This window comes from Macaca mulatta, chromosome 15, assembly GCF_049350105.2.
Source record: "Macaca mulatta isolate MMU2019108-1 chromosome 15, T2T-MMU8v2.0, whole genome shotgun sequence".
Lineage (NCBI taxonomy): Eukaryota > Metazoa > Chordata > Mammalia > Primates > Cercopithecidae > Macaca > Macaca mulatta.
Genome location: NC_133420.1, coordinates 70,547,552 through 70,569,835, shown reverse-complemented (window position 1 = coordinate 70,569,835; position 22,284 = coordinate 70,547,552). Strand labels below are relative to the sequence as shown.

Here is a 22,284-nt window from a genome sequence, read left to right as displayed (position 1 = left end):
ATTGAGGTTGTTGGATAAGTGGACTCTGAATAAAAAATGTCATGCACCTAAGTATTAGATGCCTATTTAGCTAGAGATATTTATGTGACTAAACCATGAGATTTGTTTCCAAAAACCTGTCACTATAAAATAGGACCTCATCAGCCAATGGAAAGGTTTGTGCAAATACATGTTCAGGGGTTAACAGAAAAATCTACTTGGGATAACTGGCACAGTCTCTTTCTACATCCCACTGGTTATCTTGAAACTATACACCTTTCACATCTTAGCTAAAATGTCACTAAAATGCCACTGTCCCAGGAATAGCTTCCAGGAATCCCCCCACTTCAAACTAGATCAGTCCTTGATTTGATTTAACTTTCCAATTACATATATATACACACACACACATATATATATAAAATATATATAAAATAAAAAAATATATAAATATATATATATAGGTTTTTTTTGTGTTTTTTTTTTTTTTTTTTTTTTTTGAGACAGAGTCTCATTATGTACCCAGGCTGGAGGGCTGGAGTTGCAGTGGCATGATCTCAGCTCACTGCAACCTCTGCCACCCAGGTTCACGCAATTCTCCTGCCTCAGCCTCCCAAGTAGCTGAGATTACAGGCACCTGCCACCGCGCCCGACTAATTTTTGTATTTTTAGTAGAGACGGGGTTTCACCATATTGGTCAGGCTGGTCTTGAACTCCTGACCTCATGATCCACTGGCCTCAGCCTCCCAAAGTGCTGGGATTACAGGCGTGAGCCACTGTGCCCAGCCACCGATTACATATTTATATGAGTTGAATAATATATGCTTTCCTCCATTAGATTTTATTAAGTTTTATTTATTTATTAATTTATTTTGAGACAGAGTCTTGCTCTGTCTCCCAGGCTGGAGCGTGGTGGCTGATCCTGGCTCACTACAAGCTCCGCCTCCCACGTTCACACCGTTCTCCTGCTTCAGCCTCCCGTGTGGCTGGGACCACAGGCACTCGCCACCACGCCCGGCTATTTATTTTTTGTATTTTTAGTAGAAACGATTTCACCGTGTTAGCCAGAATGGTCTTGATCTCCTGACCTGATGAACCGCCCATCTTGGCCTCCCAAACCTCTGGGATTACAGGTGTGACCTACCATCTCTGGCCCCCCATTAGATTTAAAAAAAAGAATCTTCCAAGTGAAAACAAACTATTTTACTCAATGCTATGCATAAAAACACAGAACAGTGTTTAAAAAAAAAAAAAGAGTGGGTACACAATTGACATGCAATGAATAGATGAGTGAATATGGTAATGGTGATTCTGGGTAGAGGGCCTCAAGGAAATATGGTCTGGGGAAGATGTAGGCTCTGCAGACAAACAGATCTGGGTTTTGATACTGGCCCCAGCATTTATTATAGGTAATTTTTAATTGTACCTCATCTCTATGTTAACATTCCATACTACCTTGAGCTTTAGTGATAATAAAATTCAGTATTTTAGGTAAAAGAATGTATTTATTAGGTGCTTAATGTATTTATTAAGTGATAATAAAATGAGGTATTTTAGATTAAAAATGTATTTATTATGTGCTTAATTTTAAGGAAGATTCTTAGTTTAATTGCAATAATCTATATTTTGGGACTAAACCTAAGTTTGTATCATAGCCTTGCACTTAACAGCTTAGTGATCAAAGAGAAGTTATTAATTCTCCTCAAAATTCAGTTTCCTCATCTGTAAAAGAGTGATAACACCACTCAAGAACTGTGAAGATTTATATGTCATATTTTAAAGAAAGTATTTAGCCCAGAGGCTAGCACATGGTAAGTACTCAATATTCCCTCTCATGATCCATATAATTATTCTCTCAACCACCTAAGCCCCACCACATTCACTGAACAGTAAGGTGAGCAAGGTTTTCAAAAAGAACTGATACGTATTTAATTATGCATCCTAGAGAAATTAATATAAAAAGATGCATTGACCTTGCGACAACACATAATTCAAGTGTGGGTCACAGAAGTGAGTTAGTAGAGCAGTTAAAAGTTGCTTCTGGAGTCACACTCCTTCACTAACTACCTGATTCTGTTATTTAAGTACTGTAATACTTAATTTCCTCATATAAAAATAGAAACAGTCCCAACAGATACAGCTTTTTTGATAATTAAATGAGCTAATTAATCAAACATATTTAGTACAGTGTCTTGCCCAGAATAAGAATTCACAAAAACTTACTCCATTAAATAACTCACACATATTATATCCATATAGGAATAAGGCAATGAGTCTATTAAAGATCAGCTATACTTACAATGGCTGTAGGCTTGGGACTTGGTTATCTTCTCCATTGGAAAAGAGATGCTAGGAACAATAAAGACAGCCTTTTCATTGGATTATGGCAGTATAGTATCCATTAAGTCCAGCAAGTCCAGCAATTATATAAAAATGATTTAACAAATACTCTACATCTGACAGAATAAAATGTAAATATGTAAGAGCTAATAAAGGAAAGAAAAATGCTGGTAGGAGATAGTAGAGATAGAAATGATGAAGTGTTGTAAAATGTAATAATTAAAAATCTAAACTGGTAATTAAGTAGTGATAAATTTATATCCCTATAGAATATTAAGTGAGAAATACATGCTTTTGACCCTTTAAGGGGTTTATATTAAATTCAGCATTGCACCCACTTGAATTATAAAAATGAACTTGAAAATGTATGTGTGTAAATATAAACAGCATATGTTGAAGTTTCACCATCTCTTACATATAAAAACTTTATTAAAAAGAACATAGTTTTACAAAGCACCTTAGGAAGCCAAGCCTAGGGTTCTTTGGATGACATCTTTTCTCTCAGACTGATTAAGTGGCTCAAGCTCTGAATCTAGAATCCCTGTGATTGAAACTCAGCTCTACCATGTTATAGACAATTACTTAAGTTATTTGAGGTTAATTTATCCCATCTGTAAAATGTATATAAAAAACAGTACCTACTTCAAATGACTATAATAAGGATTAAATAAACTAGACCTATACATGTAGAATAGAGACTGGCACATAAGAGACGAATTAATAATAGATGTTACCATTAACTCTAAATTTTTATTCATGATTAAGTACAATAAAATATTCTAGAAGAATGCAAAATCTAACTATTTCAAATATGTAGCAAACATTTTTGTTGCACGTGTTTTGCTTAAATATGATTAGGAAACATTATAGAATTTAAAGAGAAAGTGTATTACAACTCAATTCCTAATCTTTTTTTTTTTTTTTTTTTAATGGAGTCTCACTCTGTCACCCAGGCTGGAGTGCATTGGCATGATCTCGGCCCACTGCAAACTCCACCTTCCAGATTCAAGTTATTTTCCTGCCTCAGCCTCCTGAGTAGTTGGGATTAGAAGTGCTTGTCACTACGCCTGGCTAATTTTTGTGTTTTTAGTAGAGACAGGGTTTCACCATGTTGGTCAGGCTGGTCTTGAAATCCTGACCTCATGATTCACCCGCCTCGGCCTCCTAAAATGCTATGATGACAGGTATGAGCCACTGTGCCTGGCCTCGATTCCTAATCTTATTGCTTCAATACTTATTTTTTTAGGCTTCAATACCTGGTCTCAATTCCTAATCTTATTGCTTCAGTACTTTTTTTTTTAGGCTTCAATATATTTTATTTATTTGCTTACAAAAGCCTCAATTATGACATTTCTGTATACATATACAAACGGTTATACAAATACAATAACTAAAAGTGATAAATATGAATTTGCCACTATTGAGTTTCTGTTGATAGTTTGTATGGCAGAGATTCTAACTACTCATGAAACTGACTGCCTCTTCTTCATGGTCACACAATTAACCTCCGTTTCCCAGCTTCTCTTGCAGTTAGTTATGTTCATATGACTATCCTACCCAAAACAAGGTGAGCAAAAGTGGTAAGCACCTCTTGAAAACTTGGATCATAAAATCCTCCATGCTCTTTCCTCCTGGTTGTCCAATTGGTATTTCTGTGTCTATTTTCTAGTATTTCTAACTGGACTTTTTGCTTTGTTCTTCTGTGTTTATATGTGTATTTTCCATTATAAGGTACAGATTTTGGATAGAGGATTTGAGTACACAGTTTTGTGTGTGGAGGGGTGTGGTTGGGAACAGCAGAGAACATCTCCCTCTTGGAAGACAATAAGAAGCAGTGGCTACCACAATAAAGAAAGCTTAACAAAATCCATACCTGGCATTGACTGGGAATCATTAATTCATAGAACCCTTGAATAATTCTACTGTCTTATTATGTTGTGATAACTAAAATACAATAAAAATATATCTCCACTGGGGCCGGGTACAGTGGTCACACCTATAATCCCAGCACTTTGGGAGGCCGAGGTGGGCAGATGACCTGAGGTCAGGAATTTGAGACCAGCCTGCCCAAAACGGCGAAACTCTGTCTCTACTAAAAACACAAAAAATTAGCTGGACCGGGTGGTGGGTGCCTGTAATCCCAGGTTCTTGGGAGGCTGAGGCAGGAGAATCGCTTGAACCTGGGAGGCAGAGGCTGCAGTGAGCTGAGATTGTGCCACTACACTACAGCCTGGACGACAAGAGTGAAACTATGTCTCAAATTATATATACACACACATAAATATATATAAAAATATATGTGTGTATATATAATATATATTATGTATATATAGTATGTATGTATATACATATAAATATGTATATATATTTATGTGTGTGTATATATATATTATTTGAGATGTAGTTTCACTCTATCAGTGGAGATATATATATATACACACGTGTATATATATATATATATTCATGTGTGTGTGTGTGTGTGTGTGGTATATATATCTCCATAGTCATTAACATCTTCTACATCTCAACATCTTAACACTTCCGTGCACTTTATACATTTCATGCCAATGGTAGCAAAAATACCAGCAGGATCCCAATCACCATCAAGGCTCAGCATGCTTCCCAAGCACTTTTCAGATCAAGGTTGAAGCCAGAAATTTTGCATCGAATCTGCCAGTTGCTCTGTAATATGCAGGGTTTTCACAGTGTCTCATAGATACCTTGAGAGTTGCAATATTCTCATGAGCTCTACTGCAACACCGATAGTCACATGTTGAAGATGGCAGAGCCTTTTCAGCCCAGTTCTATGCAATGCTGAATGAAACATAAGCCCTTTACCATTAAGGGTAGCCATTTTGGTGTTTTAATGAGCAAGATAAAATCCTTTGTGTCAAACCATGAATTTTGAGCTCTTCTCTATTACAATAGCTAGCATTATCTAGCTAGTATAATTAATTGTCCATGATGTTAATGGTTTTGATAAGTTTGAGTCACTGTAATAAAAATGTTGATTCACTCTAAAATAAAATAATTATTTATTACAGTTACTTAAACGTTTCATAGTTATTAGATATGCAGTCTACGTTAGAATATGTTTAGTTATTATGTAGGTAGAAATTCAAATTCCTACCATGTCAGTACTGTAATGTTACTCATCCAGAAGCAGTTTTTAGATGAACAATGTGATACTTACAAAAGAGTGAATTTAGTTAATTCTAATAATTTTGTTTAATTTAACTAAACTATGAGTCCATCTATATCTTTTCTATTTTATAGGTTACACTTCTTAGAATGCTAGTCAATAATTCTAGCATACTGTAACCTGACTAAAACCAAAAATTTAGGAAGATCAACAGACTCCAATCCAAGACTGCAGGAATATTTGGACTGGTGATGGATTTTTCCAATTACTGCTTTCAGTGTTCACTGTCTATGAACACATTGAAGCCATTTAGGATATATTATTCTAGTAAATGAGCAGACTGTTCACACACATTAAATTTCTGTTTCTGTGTAGACTGTAAAATGCAATACCTTTATCTATTTCATGCTGGAATTAAAAATCCATATCACAAATTCTTAGAAAATAAACCATTATTCCTTCCTGAAAAATGTAAATGAGAATGAGCATGTATATTATCAGAAAAGTGCTGAAATATATCCACCGTTTTTCTGGCTAATGTGTCTAAGATTAATTTATTCTGCAATGTACACTTATAATGTACAGTCCCCTAATATTAGATAATGGAATTAGAGAAGTCAAAGGATCCAGTTGAAGGATGAATAAGTTATTTGTATGTGAGCTGAGAGGTCAGGAAAAAGAGGTAGGAGTTGCTAACCCAAATAAATAGGTTTAGTAAAATCAGAAGGTCATCGTTCTGGTTTACTCATTCCATATATTTTAACGGTATTATAAGAAGCTATGCCACTTTTAATTTAAAATATCTACTATGATTAATAACACTTACTTTATATAGACATGCCACTTCTCTGAAAAGGAATCTTTCAGAAAATTTGTTGGGCAGGAGTTGAAGAATAACTTAGAAGAAAGAAAGAAAAGAACTAAAGGTACCTGTGGCTTTAATCTACACAAATGATGCCTGCCTATATTGGGCTTGTGTCAGTGGAAGAAAATTAGGTAAATCCAGAGGACCCTCCCAATACATTATTAAATGTATGGGACAAGTTGAATTTGAATTTGGTAGTTGGGAGTCTGTAACAAAATTAATAGTGACAATAAAATGTGTTGTGATACCTTTATACAGGCATCATATAAGATAAATTACATGCATTACTTTTGTCCACATTATGAGTCTGAGAGCTAGAAATAATACTTCCATCCCAAATGGATATACCATTCTCCTGTTTATGTACACTTAAAATGCCTTCAAAAATTTTTCAGCATTAAAAAACAAAACAATACAAACAATAAAATCTTCTCGGCAATGCGATGGCTCCTTCCACATGTAAGATTAAAATTAGAACCATTTTCCAAATGATTTTTTTTAATTTTTTTTTACAAAGAGAAAAAATAGAAAAACAGAGTAGGGATTTTAAGCAGAAAGAGGGATGAAGTATGTGAAAGAAAGAATGGCATTAAGGAAACTTAGATAGGAAAGGGTCCAAAATATTCAGACTAAGTAAATCTTATGACAAAGGGACAGGGAAAGTAATGTTATAAGAGGTCTACCCTGACACATTGACATAATGCAGGCATGGATTTGGTTGCATGAACCCTAAGACCTGTGTTAAAAAGAAGCCAGTATAGGATCACATATTTGTCACAAATGTAGTTTCCTTTAAAGCAAGAGTAAAGAAAAACAGATTGTGCAGTGTATTCTGTACCCCTTGATTTAGTTCTAAATATTCTGTTCTTTGAGGCCAGAAATTGTGTTCCATTTATCTTTGCCAGAACACCTCAAATACAGTCATTTTTCTGGTAGATAGGACAGAAATATAGATAGACAGATACATAGGTAGATAGACAATTCATTTAATAATCATTTTCAAGATGATATAGCAAACCAAAATTTTAAATCTCTAAATGTTTGCTATCAAACTATATTAAAATAATGGTACAGATACATGCTATTAAACTTAGGGTATAATTTTAAGCCAGCTACCATAAATTAACTGTTTCCATTTACTTAGAGACTATGTCTGGAAATTTCTGATGGATTTTAAAATATAAGGTTTCTATCAATAGGGTATCATAGTGCAAATATACATTTTAGTGTAAAATCTGCTATAACATTACAGATAATAATATTGAAATTTTAATACAAGCTGTAAAAACAACCAAAGCGTAACTATGAGACAGCAATTTTTTTTCCTGATTTGTTAATATATGACCCCTTAGTAGGTGAAGTCTCTGTCAAGTGCACAGAGGTATCCAAGAAATTACATTCTAGGCAGAGGTTCTCCGAAAACTGCAGACTAATGGCTGCTTTAACCCTGTTGTCCAGTGTCAAAGGAATCATTCATATTGGAGGACTGTGCCCATCAGCTGCTTAAAGAGGCCCATGGCACTTAACTGACCTCAAACTAGGGGAGAGTTACAAGATTTATTTCCCATGGCCACAACTTAATTAAAGTGACCCTAATCTTAAAAAAACAAAACAAAACAAAACAAACAAAAAAAGAAAACAAAAAGATGAAGGGGGGATTTTAAAAAAATAAATGTTATTAAGGTCTAGGGATGGGCTTAAGATCAATAGCTGAAATTTGGTAGGGGTGAGGTAAGTGGAGATAGGAATGGAAAATTACAATGAACACTTAGGAGATTTTGGAAAGTAATTAACAGTAAACAATAAAGACCCAAACTCTGGGGAGATTTCCCTCTCTTTCTCTCCCACACACTCAAGAGCAAATGTACACAGAGTCATAATTTCTTCTCTCTAAACAATTCCAGTGAATTCATAAACACATATAGAAACTAATGGTAGACAGAGTTTTTTTTTTCCCTACTCAAAATTATACATAGGCAAAGATTTTCAACATTCATCCCTCCTGCTTCTTTTTACTACTCCAGATACCCAGTCCTCAGTGTTTTTATATGACTCCTCAATTCTCAATTAGCAATAATCGCGCCTCAGATAAACCTCATTGGCTACGATACTGCCACTGCACAAAGCTATGACTCCTCAATTCTCAGTCTAAAGGGAAACTTTTCAAGTGCTGGACCATTCGCTCCTAACTCCTGTCACACAAACCTACTCCTCAGTAACTCTCAGACCTTACTATATGATAGTCAATACATCTTATGACCTAATTCAGAATGAGGGGATAATGACCACTTAAATTCACAGAGCATTTATTGAATACCCAGATTTGCAAGACAATATGCCAGTGATACAGTTAATGAAATAAGGCAGTGTCCCCAAGCAACATATATTCCTTATAAATCAATAGAATACAGGAAGAATATAGGCAATGTTATAACAGAGATGGCAGGGATAGAAAAAATTAAAAAGATTAATTTCAACAAAGAATATTAAGAAAAGCTTTACAGAGGAGATGAAAGTTAAGAAGATGCTTATATGGCTTAAGTATAAAGGAAAAAAACAATGTGAGACTTTAGGTTAATACCAGTTAAGATGGTAAATAGCCTGAACAATATGCCCAGTATTTTCTCAGTTTGTGAACAGAGTTCAGATACTTGATGGGCCAGTTCAAAGCTGGATACCTCAGAGCCCTAGGACAATGGGAGAAATAACTTGAGTCTCCTGGCAGCCCTCTAATCATGAAATATATGTATAATACATAAACTACGCAACCTCTTGCTTTTATCTTTCTCTTCAACCGAACATTGCTATCATACCAGACAATTTTGAAATTATATCCTTGGGCATATCATGTCCTGATTACTTACTTCATAATTGCTTGATTTTTTTTTCCTTCTCCCCTTCATCACACTATAGCTTTATCTCTCTGAAATCCCTGCTCTGATAAAAACCTCTTAAAATTCTCTCATCCAGTATTTTCTACTAAATAGTCTTACTTTTCTCGGAACCTCCATTTGTTCCTAGGCTAAAAGCATACCAATTTTTTATTTCTTTTTAAATCTCAACTACTTGGCTATCTTGGTGACATTTACTGGCATACTTAACTCATTTTTCCTTTATTCTTGGCTCTAGCTTTGCTGACAATGTGTGAACAAATGAGCCCAAACACTTTGTTTTTTCTGTACTTCCCCTCCTGAAATTTCTGGTGATGCTGAAACAATTAAATAGTAGTCTGTTAATTTGCATTATAAATCTATGATCTGTCCCCCCTCTTCTAGATCTGTAACACTGTTCAGTACCCATTTACTTTCTCTGAAACATATGTTCCAAGCCATCATCACTCTTCTCAGTGCTACTCAGACTCTGCAACTTCTACCTTTAGCAAACACAGTATGCTGCCTTCATCACAGCAAACAACTTGAGGCCATGGGACGGAAACTCCCAAACTCTCATCCTTCTCACTTTTCAACTTATCTGCATTTGTATCTATTGTTAATTATCTTCCTGCTGTCATGAAGGAGTAGAGTCTCTGAGCATTTCAAGGTTAATGTCACTCCTGTTCTTCTCATTTGAGAGCACCCCGCCCGCCCCCAGCGGTTTGTGTCTTTAGGATTCTCTCTCTTAGCTCTTTGTCGTCCACAACCAACATGTTAAACGCTACCTACATCTTCTCTACATTAACCTCCTTCTCTGAATGAACCAATTGTTTTATTTTTCCTGTGCTGCCTGCTTTGAACATCTGTTACCAGCAGAAACCACTTTCTCCCCATTCACTCCACACACTAATTCACATTGTCTCCCTGTAATCTACTGCAGCACCGCAGCAGCTCCTGTCAAACTCATCAGTGTACAAAGTCTGGTGCGCATTATCAATCCTCACCCTATTTGATTTCTATAGGCATTTGGCCAGTCCTCTTCGTTCAGACACTCCTACCCTACTTCCCATTTGACCCTATCTTATTGACTTTGCTTTCCTTCTCTTTTTATGTTTTCCTCTTATTGAAAATTCATTCCTATTCTCATTTTACACTTCCTGAAAAATCTGCTCTGCTCTAAAATCTGCATGTAAAATCCAATTTCTACATCTAATAAAGATTATTCCTCTAAGATGCAGGTCCATAGCTTTTATTGCTTATTAAATATTAGAAATCAGCATTTTAAACTCAACTTGTTATAAAATGAACTGCCATTTACTCTCATTTATCTTTCTCCAGTCCAACTAACTTGCTTAATCATGTAAATTGCTCAAATTTTTTCAAATTAATTTTCAAATTTTTCTACTTCCTCTTCTTTCGAAACCTCATCAGTAACAAATCTTAGTGTTTCAATATCATCAGGACATATAATATCTTCTCTCAACTACTGAAGTATCTAATTTGAGTTGGCTTTTCCCATTCCAAATCATCTTTCATATTGTAGCTGAAGTTATTTTCTTCAAAAATACGAATTATATTGTGTCATCCCCCTACTAAAGTACTAATAATGCCAAACCAATCACTGCACAATTAAGTCCATACTTAATTTGACATATATAAAGTCTTGTTTCATGTACCCAAGCACTTCATTTTTTTCTATAGTCTTTTTCAAGCTTTGCCATAGATTCATTCTATGTTTTAGCCACAAAAATGTCTAATGTTCTGGTATATGCAGACATTCAAAGATGTTTCTGAACTGTCTGTGTATAATTTGCTTAGTTTGCTCTTCTCTTCCTTTCAAGGTTCATGCCAAAGGCGGTTTCTGTAAAGCTTTTCTAACCTCCTTTGCACAACACTGCATTATAATCATCTGTTTACTGGACTGTGCCACCAGTCTGAATTCCTTTATTAACATTCATATTTAGATATCTCTTTCCCCTAATTCTCCCACATGGAATTCCTATGTGTAAAAAATTTCTGTCACTGATTAGGGGATGTTTTTGAACACTAAATATATGCAGTGCCATAATTAGAATTCAAGGGGAAAAAGAAAGTAAGAACATTATTTGACCTAATTGATGCTAAATATATTCCACAGCAACCTAACTCTTAAAGAATCAATTGACATATATTTGTATCATTCCAAATATAATGGTTTCAATGTTATAAGATTGGAGGAAGAGGAATATGTGTGCTCCCTTCAACATAATGCAGTGTACCTTGTATTGCTTTTCATGCAAAATAAAATAATAAGCACAGGTTTTTGCAATATAATCTGTCTTGGTTTTTTTGTTTTGTTTTGTTTTGTTTTGAGACGGAGTCTCGCTCTGTTCCCCAGGCTGGAATACAGTGGCGCGATCTCGGCTCACTGCAAGCTCCGCCTCCCGGGATCATGCCATTCTCCTGCCTCAGCCTCCTGAGTAGCTGGGACTACAGGAGCCCGCCACCGCGTCCGGCTAATTTTTTTTGTATTTTTAGTAGACACGAGGTTTCACCGTAGTCTCGATCTCCTGACCTTGTGATCAGCCCGCCTCGGCCTCCCAAAGTGCCGGGATTACAGGGGTGAGCCACCGCGCCTGGCCTATAATCTGTCTTCGTTTTATGAAGAAATAAAATGAAGAAGAATGTGACTTAGAGGTATTCAGAGTGACCGAACACTCTAAATAGTGAGTCATTGGAGTGTTGTCTCTCAGGAGGAGGGCTGTCCGTTGTCCTCAACTCACATCTTAATGCTGACAAGATAGACTATTTCCTGTTAAGATGGACGGACAGATACTTCTCAAAAGAAGACATTTATGCAGCCAACAAACATATATTAAAAAAGCTCATCATCAATGGTCATTAGAGAAATGCAAATCAAAACTACAATGAGATACCTTCTCACACCAGTCAGAATGGCGATCATTGAAACAATAGATGCTGGTAAGGCTGTGGAGAAATAGGAATGCTTTCACACTGTTGGTAGGAGTATAAATTACTTCAACCATTGTGGAAAACAGTGTGGCAATTCCTCAAGGATCTAGAACCAGAAATATCATTTGACCCAACAATCCCATTACTGGGTATATACCCAAAGGATTATAAATTGTACTATTATAAAGACACATGTGCACATATGTTTATTACAGCACTATTGACAATAGCAAAGACTTGGGACCAACCCAAAAGCCCATCAATGATAGACTGGATAAAGAAAATGTGGCACATATACACCATGGAATACTATGCAGCCATAAAAAAGGATGAGTTCATGTCCTTTGCAGGGACATGGATGAAGCTGGAAACCATTATCCTCAGCAAACTAACACAGGAACCAAAAACCAAACACTACATGTTCTCACTCATAAGTGGAAGCTGAACAATGAGAACACATGAAAACAGGGAGGGGAACATCGCACACCAGGATCTGTCGGGGGATGGGGAGAAAGGGGAGGGAGAGACTTAAGACAAATACCCAATGCATGTGGGGCTTAAAACCTAGACAACCAGTTGATAGGTGCAGCACCATGGGACATGTATACCTATGTAACAAACCTGAACATTCAGCACATGTATCCTAGAACTTAAAGTAAAATTAAAAAAAAAAAATTAAAAAGATGGAGATACAATTTTTTTTTCATCAAAGTCTAGCTTTCAGCTCTTGTTAAAATAGCCAGAATTTGTTCATTACATATGGAACATTTTAATATACATAAGTAATACCTTTCAAAGAGCATTGTACTTATATATGTATGAAAAATGGGAAAATCTTCATGAGGAGAAATAATAAAAACCAAATAGTCCAAACATGTTAAATTTTACATTCTGATATGTTAATAAATGAACTCCTATGCAATGGGAGGGTACCAATAAATATGAGATATATTTTCTGCCTTAATTGAGATTATGATCTATTTCAAGAAATGACATAAACATGTAAAAAGTAACATAAAATTTGAAAATTGCCTAAAAGAAATACTGCAAGTTGTTCCACTATTTATAATCAAACAAAGCGTACAAGCAATAATTGCCACAGATTTTCATGGAAGAAAAAGTATCCTTTCCTTTGGGATACTGAAAACAGGTATTTTGGGCTATACATTTTGTAATTCTTTGTTTGACCTGAGAAAAACTTTCAACTATATATTTCTGGGACTAAATCTGTATAATTATGGAAAAGTTCATTTTATACTGTTTCTTAACAAACGCCAAAGTTGTATTGCTCTTCTCGAAACCATACCCAACGTGAATTTGAAGAGTAAAGCAGTCTAAAAAGTTCAGTCAGTGGCATTTCTTTTTACTAAGTGACTTAAGATAGTCCTGGAGAGGAAGGAAAGGACTATCTGACAGTGTCATTACTGAAGGAATAAATGACATATCAGGCACATCAAAGTTGAATCATGGAATCAAAATGGATTCTGAAACAGGAATGCTAAAAATTGAATATTTATTTCTCTGCCTTTTGAAGGTCACTGATATCAATCCTCAGGAGAGCACTGGGAATATGAGACAACCTTTGCTGTTCGATGCTATCTTCTCCTCTAGCCAAAAATAATCCCAGTAGTAGGGGCCCAATAGGACTTTGCTGTTTGACAGCCTTGTGATAAGTAATTCAACCTATTCTCCGCTATAGAGTCAAACACAATGCTAAAATGGCTTTGGGTTGAAACAAACACAGCCAGGGAGCTCTGATATCCACTGGCTGCTTATCACATGATGCTGCCTGTCGTTCGCCATAGCTAGGTATCTGCTGAGGAGCTTTTAAAAACACGACTGCCTGGACCCTACCTCAAACAATTACCCCAGAGTCTCTGGGGGCAGACTTCAGCATGATTCTTTTTGAAAGTTATCCAGGTGATTTATGTGCACACAGGTTTATTAAACATTGTATCGGATCAAGATCAGTGCTTCTCAAACTTTAATGTGCATACTAATGACCCGGAGAGCTTGTTAACATGAAGATTCTGACTCAGTAAGTGTTGGGTAGGACCTGAAATCTTTCACTTCTAATATGCTCTCAGATGACACTGCTGCTGCTGCCATAAGTGCTGCATAATGAATTGTAATTCTTTATAGCATTATTTGGCACAGCTATTTTTAAAATCCTATATATTAAGCTTCACCTTTAAGAGATTCTGATTCTATGAAGTATCTTCTAAAAAATATATTAATTAAATTTCTCAGATGATACCAGCTTCATTGTACAATGTGGCTATATATATTAGAAACTCCTGCTTCAAGATGTCCCAGGAAAATTCTATCTTCCTTGAAAGAGTGACAGAAGCTGGGCCAATACAAGAATGGAATTGCTGAACTCCCTCAGTGCTAGTTTCTCCTACAGTATTCTAGACATCATTTCTATTATCAAAGTAACCCTGTTGGTTCAGTGGATTAGATAGAAAGCGCAGTCCCATTTCCTCATAGAACACCTCTATACCTCATCTCCTAGAGATCAGCCACTCTTAAAATGTTTGAATTTCTTCATAGGAAACATAAAGTATGGCAATAGGCATGTTGCAATTGGTCATACAAAGAAAATAATCCTCCTAAAAAACTGACTTTGGTGCTACATCATTCTTGAAGAAGTTATTAAATAAGACAAAAGAATTAGCATAAAAGAAAGTTTCAGATGCAAAAATAAAAAAAAAAAATTAACAAGATTGGCTATTCTTCCCCCCCCCCCTCAATGACAGTGCATATACTCTATTGGCTTTTTCTGTGTTTATTATGGGCATATATGTAAATATGTACACAATAATACAAACATACCATATAAAGAAGATAAATTAAGGCTAACTTCAACCCTTTAAGTAAGCACTGACCTCCGAGTCAGAGATTAGATCTAGTTCTACCTCGGTGACTCTGGGCCTCAACTTTCCATTTGTAAAATGAAGGAGTTAGACTGCATAATAATATCAACCACTGTTTCTTGAGTTCTTATTATGGGCCAACCACTGAGTAATGTGTTTGGCAAATCATTAGTCCTATTTACACCCCCATGAGACACACTATGTTGCACCTGCTTTTGCGGATGAGGAAAGGAAAGACTCAGATGAATTACTTTTATTGCCCAAGGTAAATATTGATCAATTAGATTTAGTTCCTTTCCCAGAGAAGCTCTCCATAGGCCACTCATTCAGCAACCTGTATTAAAAAGTTGCATTCACCCAACTTGGAGTTAGAATTGCAAGACAAGCCTCTGGACTGTAGAGCTAATGCACTTACCATAGACCTCTCATTCCCTTGGGGTAAACCAAGACTGACCTTCTGGATGGAGCTTTCAGATAACTCCATCACCATGATAACCTACCTAAATAGGAAAGGGAACATGAAAGAGATAGGAGCCAGTCAACTCAGAGTAACTGTATCCACCTCAGATCAGTATCAGCAAACAGCTGATGTGGGTTGGGAAAATTAAGGATGAAAGATGTTTGAGAGGGAAAAGACCACAAAGAGAAAGTATGCATGCTGTTGTGCCTTCCTCTAACCTAAATTTTTAAAAAGGCAATTGGTTCATAAGTTTGGGGGTCATCCAAATCCAGAAATACAACCTTTGAAGAGTCACAAATCTTTCAGAGCCCAAAATCTACAAGAAAGAAACACATTAGATCAATAGTAAGAATTCAAAGCTTTTGTAGATAAAAGAAATGGGTTCCAAAGACAACTCACTTTAAGTATTTTGGTTAAAAAAAAAAAAAAGCTTGAATGCACCTACCATCATTTGAAAATAAACAGAAAAAAAGAAGACAAAAATCTGAAATAAAAATAAAAGAAGAAAATAAACCTATACCTGAAAAAAAATTCAGAGTATATTTTTTAATGATGATCTAGTCCATGAAGCAAACATTTTAGACAGCAACTCTTTCACTCGCTCAAGGAAATAAAGGCCAAAATGAACTCAATAAAAAAAAATCACATGTATTACCTATATGTATGCATATTTGTCTATTTTGAAAACATACAGAAAGATAAATAGAGATAAAAAGGGCTTATTAGAGTTAATAAGAAAACAAGCATTCCTAATTAAAATATTTGAAATAAAATGTGTAGTTAAACTTGAAAAAAAATCAGTGGAGATTGAGTAAACTAACCGAAAACCAGGGAGGAATGCAAAATGATTAAACACAGATAGGATTGAAGGTATTCAACATAATATAAAGACAATGAACAAACAATGTATCACCATTCTTATTCCCAAATAAAAGAGAACTATCAATGTACAACAGGGGGAATAATCCTCGAAGATGATAGGTTATCTCATAGAAAAATAAAATCTCAATCCATGGAGTAAAAAGAAAAAAAAAAAAAAGAAAGAAAATGGCCTGCAACAACATCAAGACATGAAAATAATAACCACTGGTTTGCAAAGATAAGGAAAGGAAAAGAAATAAACAAAGAAGACATAAAGGAAGAGCAAATACATCTGTTAAAACAATAAATATAAAAGTAATAAACTTACCTATGAAAAGAAGAAAGCTCCTTAGTTTCAAACAAATAACAAAATTTTAAACACACATTACTGTAAAGGAAACTTAAATATTAACATTGAAAAACATCCTAAATTAATGGTAAAGAAATACAAAATGTGTGTTTATGTGTGTGTGCATATATATGTGCTATTTCATTGATGTTAAAACCAAAGTTATAAGCACTGAGTTGGATTTTTGTTTATTGTTTTGGAAAGGTATAATCCAATGTAACACATCAAATAATAAAACATGTGCCAAAATATTTATATACAAGAATACACAACTTTACTTCGTTCTAGTTTCATATGGTACATGTGACACTAGCATTTTCTAAAGTAAATATTGACTTTATTACACAATAAGCAATCATTTTGAGCCCTCACAATGTGGTACTGCTTATCAGTCAGATGGTCTAACAGTCTTCCTTTTTTATTTGTTTCTTTTTTTTAAGAGCTCTATGTGTGAGTCAATTTGAATATCTCATTATTTTGTCCTTATTTCTTTATGAATATGAGTGGAAAATGGGAACATGAAAGTGTTAATATAATCAAGAGGAAGATCATCTGCTGAAGTGGGGCTACAAGGAAAATGATAAGTTACAACAAGTAGACAGAGTATAATTCACATCTTCTGACCACAATAGGATAAATCTAAATTTACTAATGATACTTCTGCAGAGAGCTCTTTGGATTTAAGCAGGTAAAGTGTGTATTCAAAAATGAAGAAAAAAATAAAATTAAAGAACATTCATGAAATAATGGAAACAGACTATTGAATATTATCTGTAAACGGTAAGGTGTAGTATAGATGATGTGGAACAATCTTTAAATTTACAGATTGAAACCTTAGGTGATTTTTATAAAAACAACATTAACAGGTCTATAGCAAATAAGCAGACAGCTTGCTACAAAGAACACAATATCAAAAAATAAGTAAAGCTGGTATTCTAGCCTTTCTTGAACATATTTCAAAAGAGTCAAAAGACAATAGATGTGGTGTAATTTACATTTTCTGACCATGATGATATACATCAAAATTTATTAAATTTTGGAACAATAGGAAAGTGGTATATTTGTTATATTCCATTTGGTACCTCTCCACCCACTACCCATGCTATGTATACCCTTTTCTCCAACTTACTTTGACCACCATTGGATCTGGGCTCCCCTATTTTCAGTTTTCTGGGTGGCTTTTAGCCACTAAGTATATTGATGGGAGACTGAGGAGGAGAGGAGAGTGAGCATTTTGACACCCCAGTTTCTTCTAGAGTTGAACCATTTGGTTGGAATTCTGTTTCCTGCTAGACCCCTGACTAATGCATGTAAATATATGAATTTTTTAAATCACACACACACTAACATAGATATAAAATACACTTAAATTAATACTAAAACTATAAACTATTAAAATATATTAAAATTAGACTCTTAAACCTTAGTTTTGACAGAGGCCCCAAAACTATTCCAAAGAATAGGCAGCTGAGAATAGCGTTAGACTACCTGTCTATGTGGAACTTGTGAAGAATTAGCTAAAAGAGTCTTTTTTTTTCTTTGAGACGGAGTCTCGCTCTGTCGCCCAGGCTGGAGTGCAGTAGCGGGATTTCGGCTCACTGCAAGCTCCGCCTCCCGGGTTCACGCCATTCTCCTGCCTCAGCCTCCCGAGTAGCTGGGACTACAGGCACCCGTCATCATGTCTGGCTAATTTTTTTTGTACTTTTTTTGGTAAAGACAGGGTTTCACCGTGTTAGCCAGGATGGTCTCAATTTCCTGACCTTGTGATCTGCCCACCTTGGCCTCCCAAAGTGCTGGGATTACAGGCGTGAGCCACCATGCTGGGCCAAATTTGCTAAAAAATACTTTTGTCACCACTGGTTTTCATCCATCTTTAGATGGATGAAACAAACAGTAAACTGGGTACTGACTCTGGCTGTGCAATCTAAAGGGTCACAAAGAAAGGTGGGATGAAATGTTTTGAAACATAGGGTGGGAAGGCTGTAATCTGGAAGGAATCTGCTCCTTCACTAATTAAACACTGGAAGCATGAGTTTCCCGTTGGCCAGATGTGGACCAAGAGAGAAGGAGAGACGCAGATAGAGGCTGGTTTGGCAGGGTGAGGTGGTGGGTGCAGAGCAAGGGGCAGACAGATACAGAGGCAGAGATAAGAATGCTGTCTTGAAGTTCACTCAACGAGATGATGCCCAATAGGGTACCATAGAAGAGGCATGGGATCGCAACAGAGAGGACCTGTAAAGAGGTAAACTACTAAGAACCAAAGAAACTACTGAGGTACTACTAAGATGGAAATTAAAAGTGGTCAGCAGGAGAGCATCTCATTTATAGCAGAGAATTGAAATTGAGGGCCAGTTTTAAAGAAGTGTAGCTCAAGAAACCTTTTCTCTACCTTACCTCTACTCTACTTTTTGCCACCTATTTAACCCTGGACAGAAACTGCCTCTGGCACAGGAAAGAAGGAAGAAGAAAACCACAACCCCCTCCCTCACTGTGCCCTAGAGAAAGATAGAAGATGATAGGTAAATATAAACTAGTAAATTATTTTTAAAAGTTAAATAAATCCAAAATTTAAATTTTTAGAAGGGCAATCAAAAGTTAAATTATTATTCACAAAAAAATCAAGAAAATGTGAAGATTGCAAATGAAAACAAAGAAAAGGAATAAAACCACAGATAAGAAGTAAATGAATAAATCATATAAAAAGAATGTTTTCTAGATACATGTAAGTTATCAAAATTGAGGTAAGGAGATGCAAAAAAATAAAAATAAAAATAAATGCATATCCATAAAATGAATTGTAAAAGTTGTCAAAAAATTATTTCTGACTGAACTGCCAGCTCTGCTTCTTACTTGTGATGGACAATAAAAAACATACTGCTAATATCACTCTCCCCTAAACCCACCACCCAGAAACATCACTGAATGACATTAAAGATAGTTTTTAAAATATAAACCTCATAAGGAATGGGGCAAAAAGAGAGAAAACAAAGGGAAAACGTTGGGAACTCAAAGAGGAATCGTTGAATGGTAAACAGCCTTACAGAAAAATATTCAAATATATAATATAAATTGTTCCAAAGACTCAGCAATCAACAATGCCAAGAACGTCTGGACCTGGACGCTGAGAAACCTAAGAAGGTGATATAACCCATGGAGGATGGCGTGAGAAGGCAGATCTCTCGACATCTTCCAACTCCATCACATTAGAAAAATATACTTGCTTCCAAAATAAGTTATTCTTTAAAGTTTGTTCTCTGGAGATGTTCTCTAGACTGGGGGACTGGCAGGAACAGTGTGGAATATTGAAAGAGGAATTAAGTATCTCTTTGAATATTCAGAGCAGAATCTTGATCTTTTTTGCCCTCTTCTGACACCTGCCATCCTGAAACATGGCAAGTAGACCAGTATCAGGCTGGATATTGAAATAAACTTTTTAAAGAATTCTCAGCAGCCCAAGAAGAAAGATCAGAAATAAAAAATGATTTTGTAGCTCTTCCAACTAACAAATAATTGGACAATTCAACAGTGCAGCTCAAAGTTAACAAGGTCTATACATGTGCTCAGAATCTCAGTTTTTGTTAAGTTAATCATGAACATAAAATTAAGATATTCCATGCATCTGAGAAAAGTTTCTTACATGAAAGACAGAAACTAAAACAGAAACAGAGGAAAAATATCTCAGGGGAACTAAAGCTTAAAAAAGAGGAGAGAGAATTTTCAAAACAAACAAACAAAATACATCATTAAATATTGGCAGAGAGATAAGATCCATGAATCATTCATCAAATATCAAGAAACATTCCAAAAACAAATAACAAAACATGTTCTTTGTATGTTAAAATCACAATACCCTAAATGAACACTTAAAGAAAACAGAGACTCAAAGATAAAGCTGAAGAAATCTCTGAAAAAGCTGGAGAAAAGAAGATAAACAGAAGGAATTCAGGAGGAAAAAATATTAAAATCCTACTCTCCACTGTACTCAACATTCCTAAAGAAATTCCAAAAAGAAAGAATAAATAGAATAAAACAGTAGAAATCACCAGAAAATACAATTCAAAAAAATCAATTATATTAATTACCAAATTCAAAGAGATGACTAGCAGTCTGAAAAGCATGAAAATAAACTCTCACAAGAGTACACCTTTGTGAAATTTTAGAGCACTTATATAGATTAATATTCCATAAATAACCAGAAATGAGGGGAAACAGGGTCACATACAAAAATCAGAAATCAAAATGGAATTAGGTATCTCAATAGCAACAGTAGATGTAGAGATATCAAAATCTAAAATAAAAATAATTTTAACCTGGATTTCTAACAATTAAATGTGAGGATAAGAAAAAAAGACATTTTCAGACATCTTCTCAAAAACATATCCACCATCTACTCTTTCACAGTAAACATATTCATATAAATCAAGAAAGAGGACAATAAAGGGAATAGCAAGTGATCCAACATAAGAGAGATAAGAAAATCCCTAGGATGACGAGGAAAAGAGAGACTAGGGTCAGAGCTGTGTACAGACACAAAAGAGCAAGCAGTCCAGATGCAGAAATGTGATCTTGAAACTTATCTGTTTAGGGTTGTCATTGATAAAATCCTCACTGCTCTCTGGGACTAGATTTGGGCAAAGAGTTAGGCTTAACATCCAAAGGATGATCTACAACAGACAAAACAAATAAATCTCTCCTGATCAAAATTAAAAACTGTTATTTAGCACAAGTCCACGTGAAAGGATAAGAAGCAAAGCTACAGTATGGGAGAAAATGTTTGCAAAGCACATATCCAATAAAAGACTAGTTTTTAGAATAGCTAGAGAACTCTTCAAAACTCAAAAACATAAAACAAATCAGTCAATTAGAAAATGGGCAAAATACATGAACAGACACAGAGGTTCACAATGACAGCTGTTCATATTGTATACAAAGAAGTTTTATACATACAGCAATAAGATTGTGAAAAAGATGTTTGGTGTCATTACACATTAGGGAAATTGAAACTAAAAGCACAAAGAGATATTACTACAAACTTATCAGAATAGTTACAATGAAAAATAGTAGCAACAACAAATACTGGAGATAATTTAGAGAAAATAAATTACTCACACATTGCTGTTGGGAATGTAAAATGGTACAACCAGTCTGGTAAACAGTTTGGCGGTTTCTTTTAAAATAAAACATGCAAATAGTATAAATTCCAGAAATTGCACTCCTGAGTTTTTTTTATTATATTTTATTATTTTTATTTTTTATTTTTTGAGACAGTTTCACTCTTGCTGCCCAGGCTGGGTGCAATGGCACAATTTCGGCTCACCACAACCTCTGCCTCCCAGATCCAAGCAATTTTCCTGCCTCAGCCTCCCAAGTAGCCGGGATTACAGGCATGCGCCACCACGCCTGGCTAGTTTTGTATTTTTAGTAGAGACGAGGTTTCTCCATGTTGGTCAGGCTGGTCTTGAACTCCCAACCTCAGGTGATCCACCCACCTCGGCCTCCCAGTGTTGGGATTACAGGCGTGAGCCACTGCGCCGGCCTTAGCCCAGGTATTTTTCAATGAGTTAATGGCTGAACAATCCATGGTACA

General features: G+C 35.4%; 1 pseudogene; it reads right to left on the bottom strand.

Moving 5' to 3' along the window:
* Positions 1-8,381: 8,381 nt before the first annotated feature.
* Positions 8,382-8,454, bottom strand: LOC114672952 (U4 spliceosomal RNA; annotated as a pseudogene).
* Between the last annotated feature and the right edge of the window lie 13,830 nt (positions 8,455-22,284).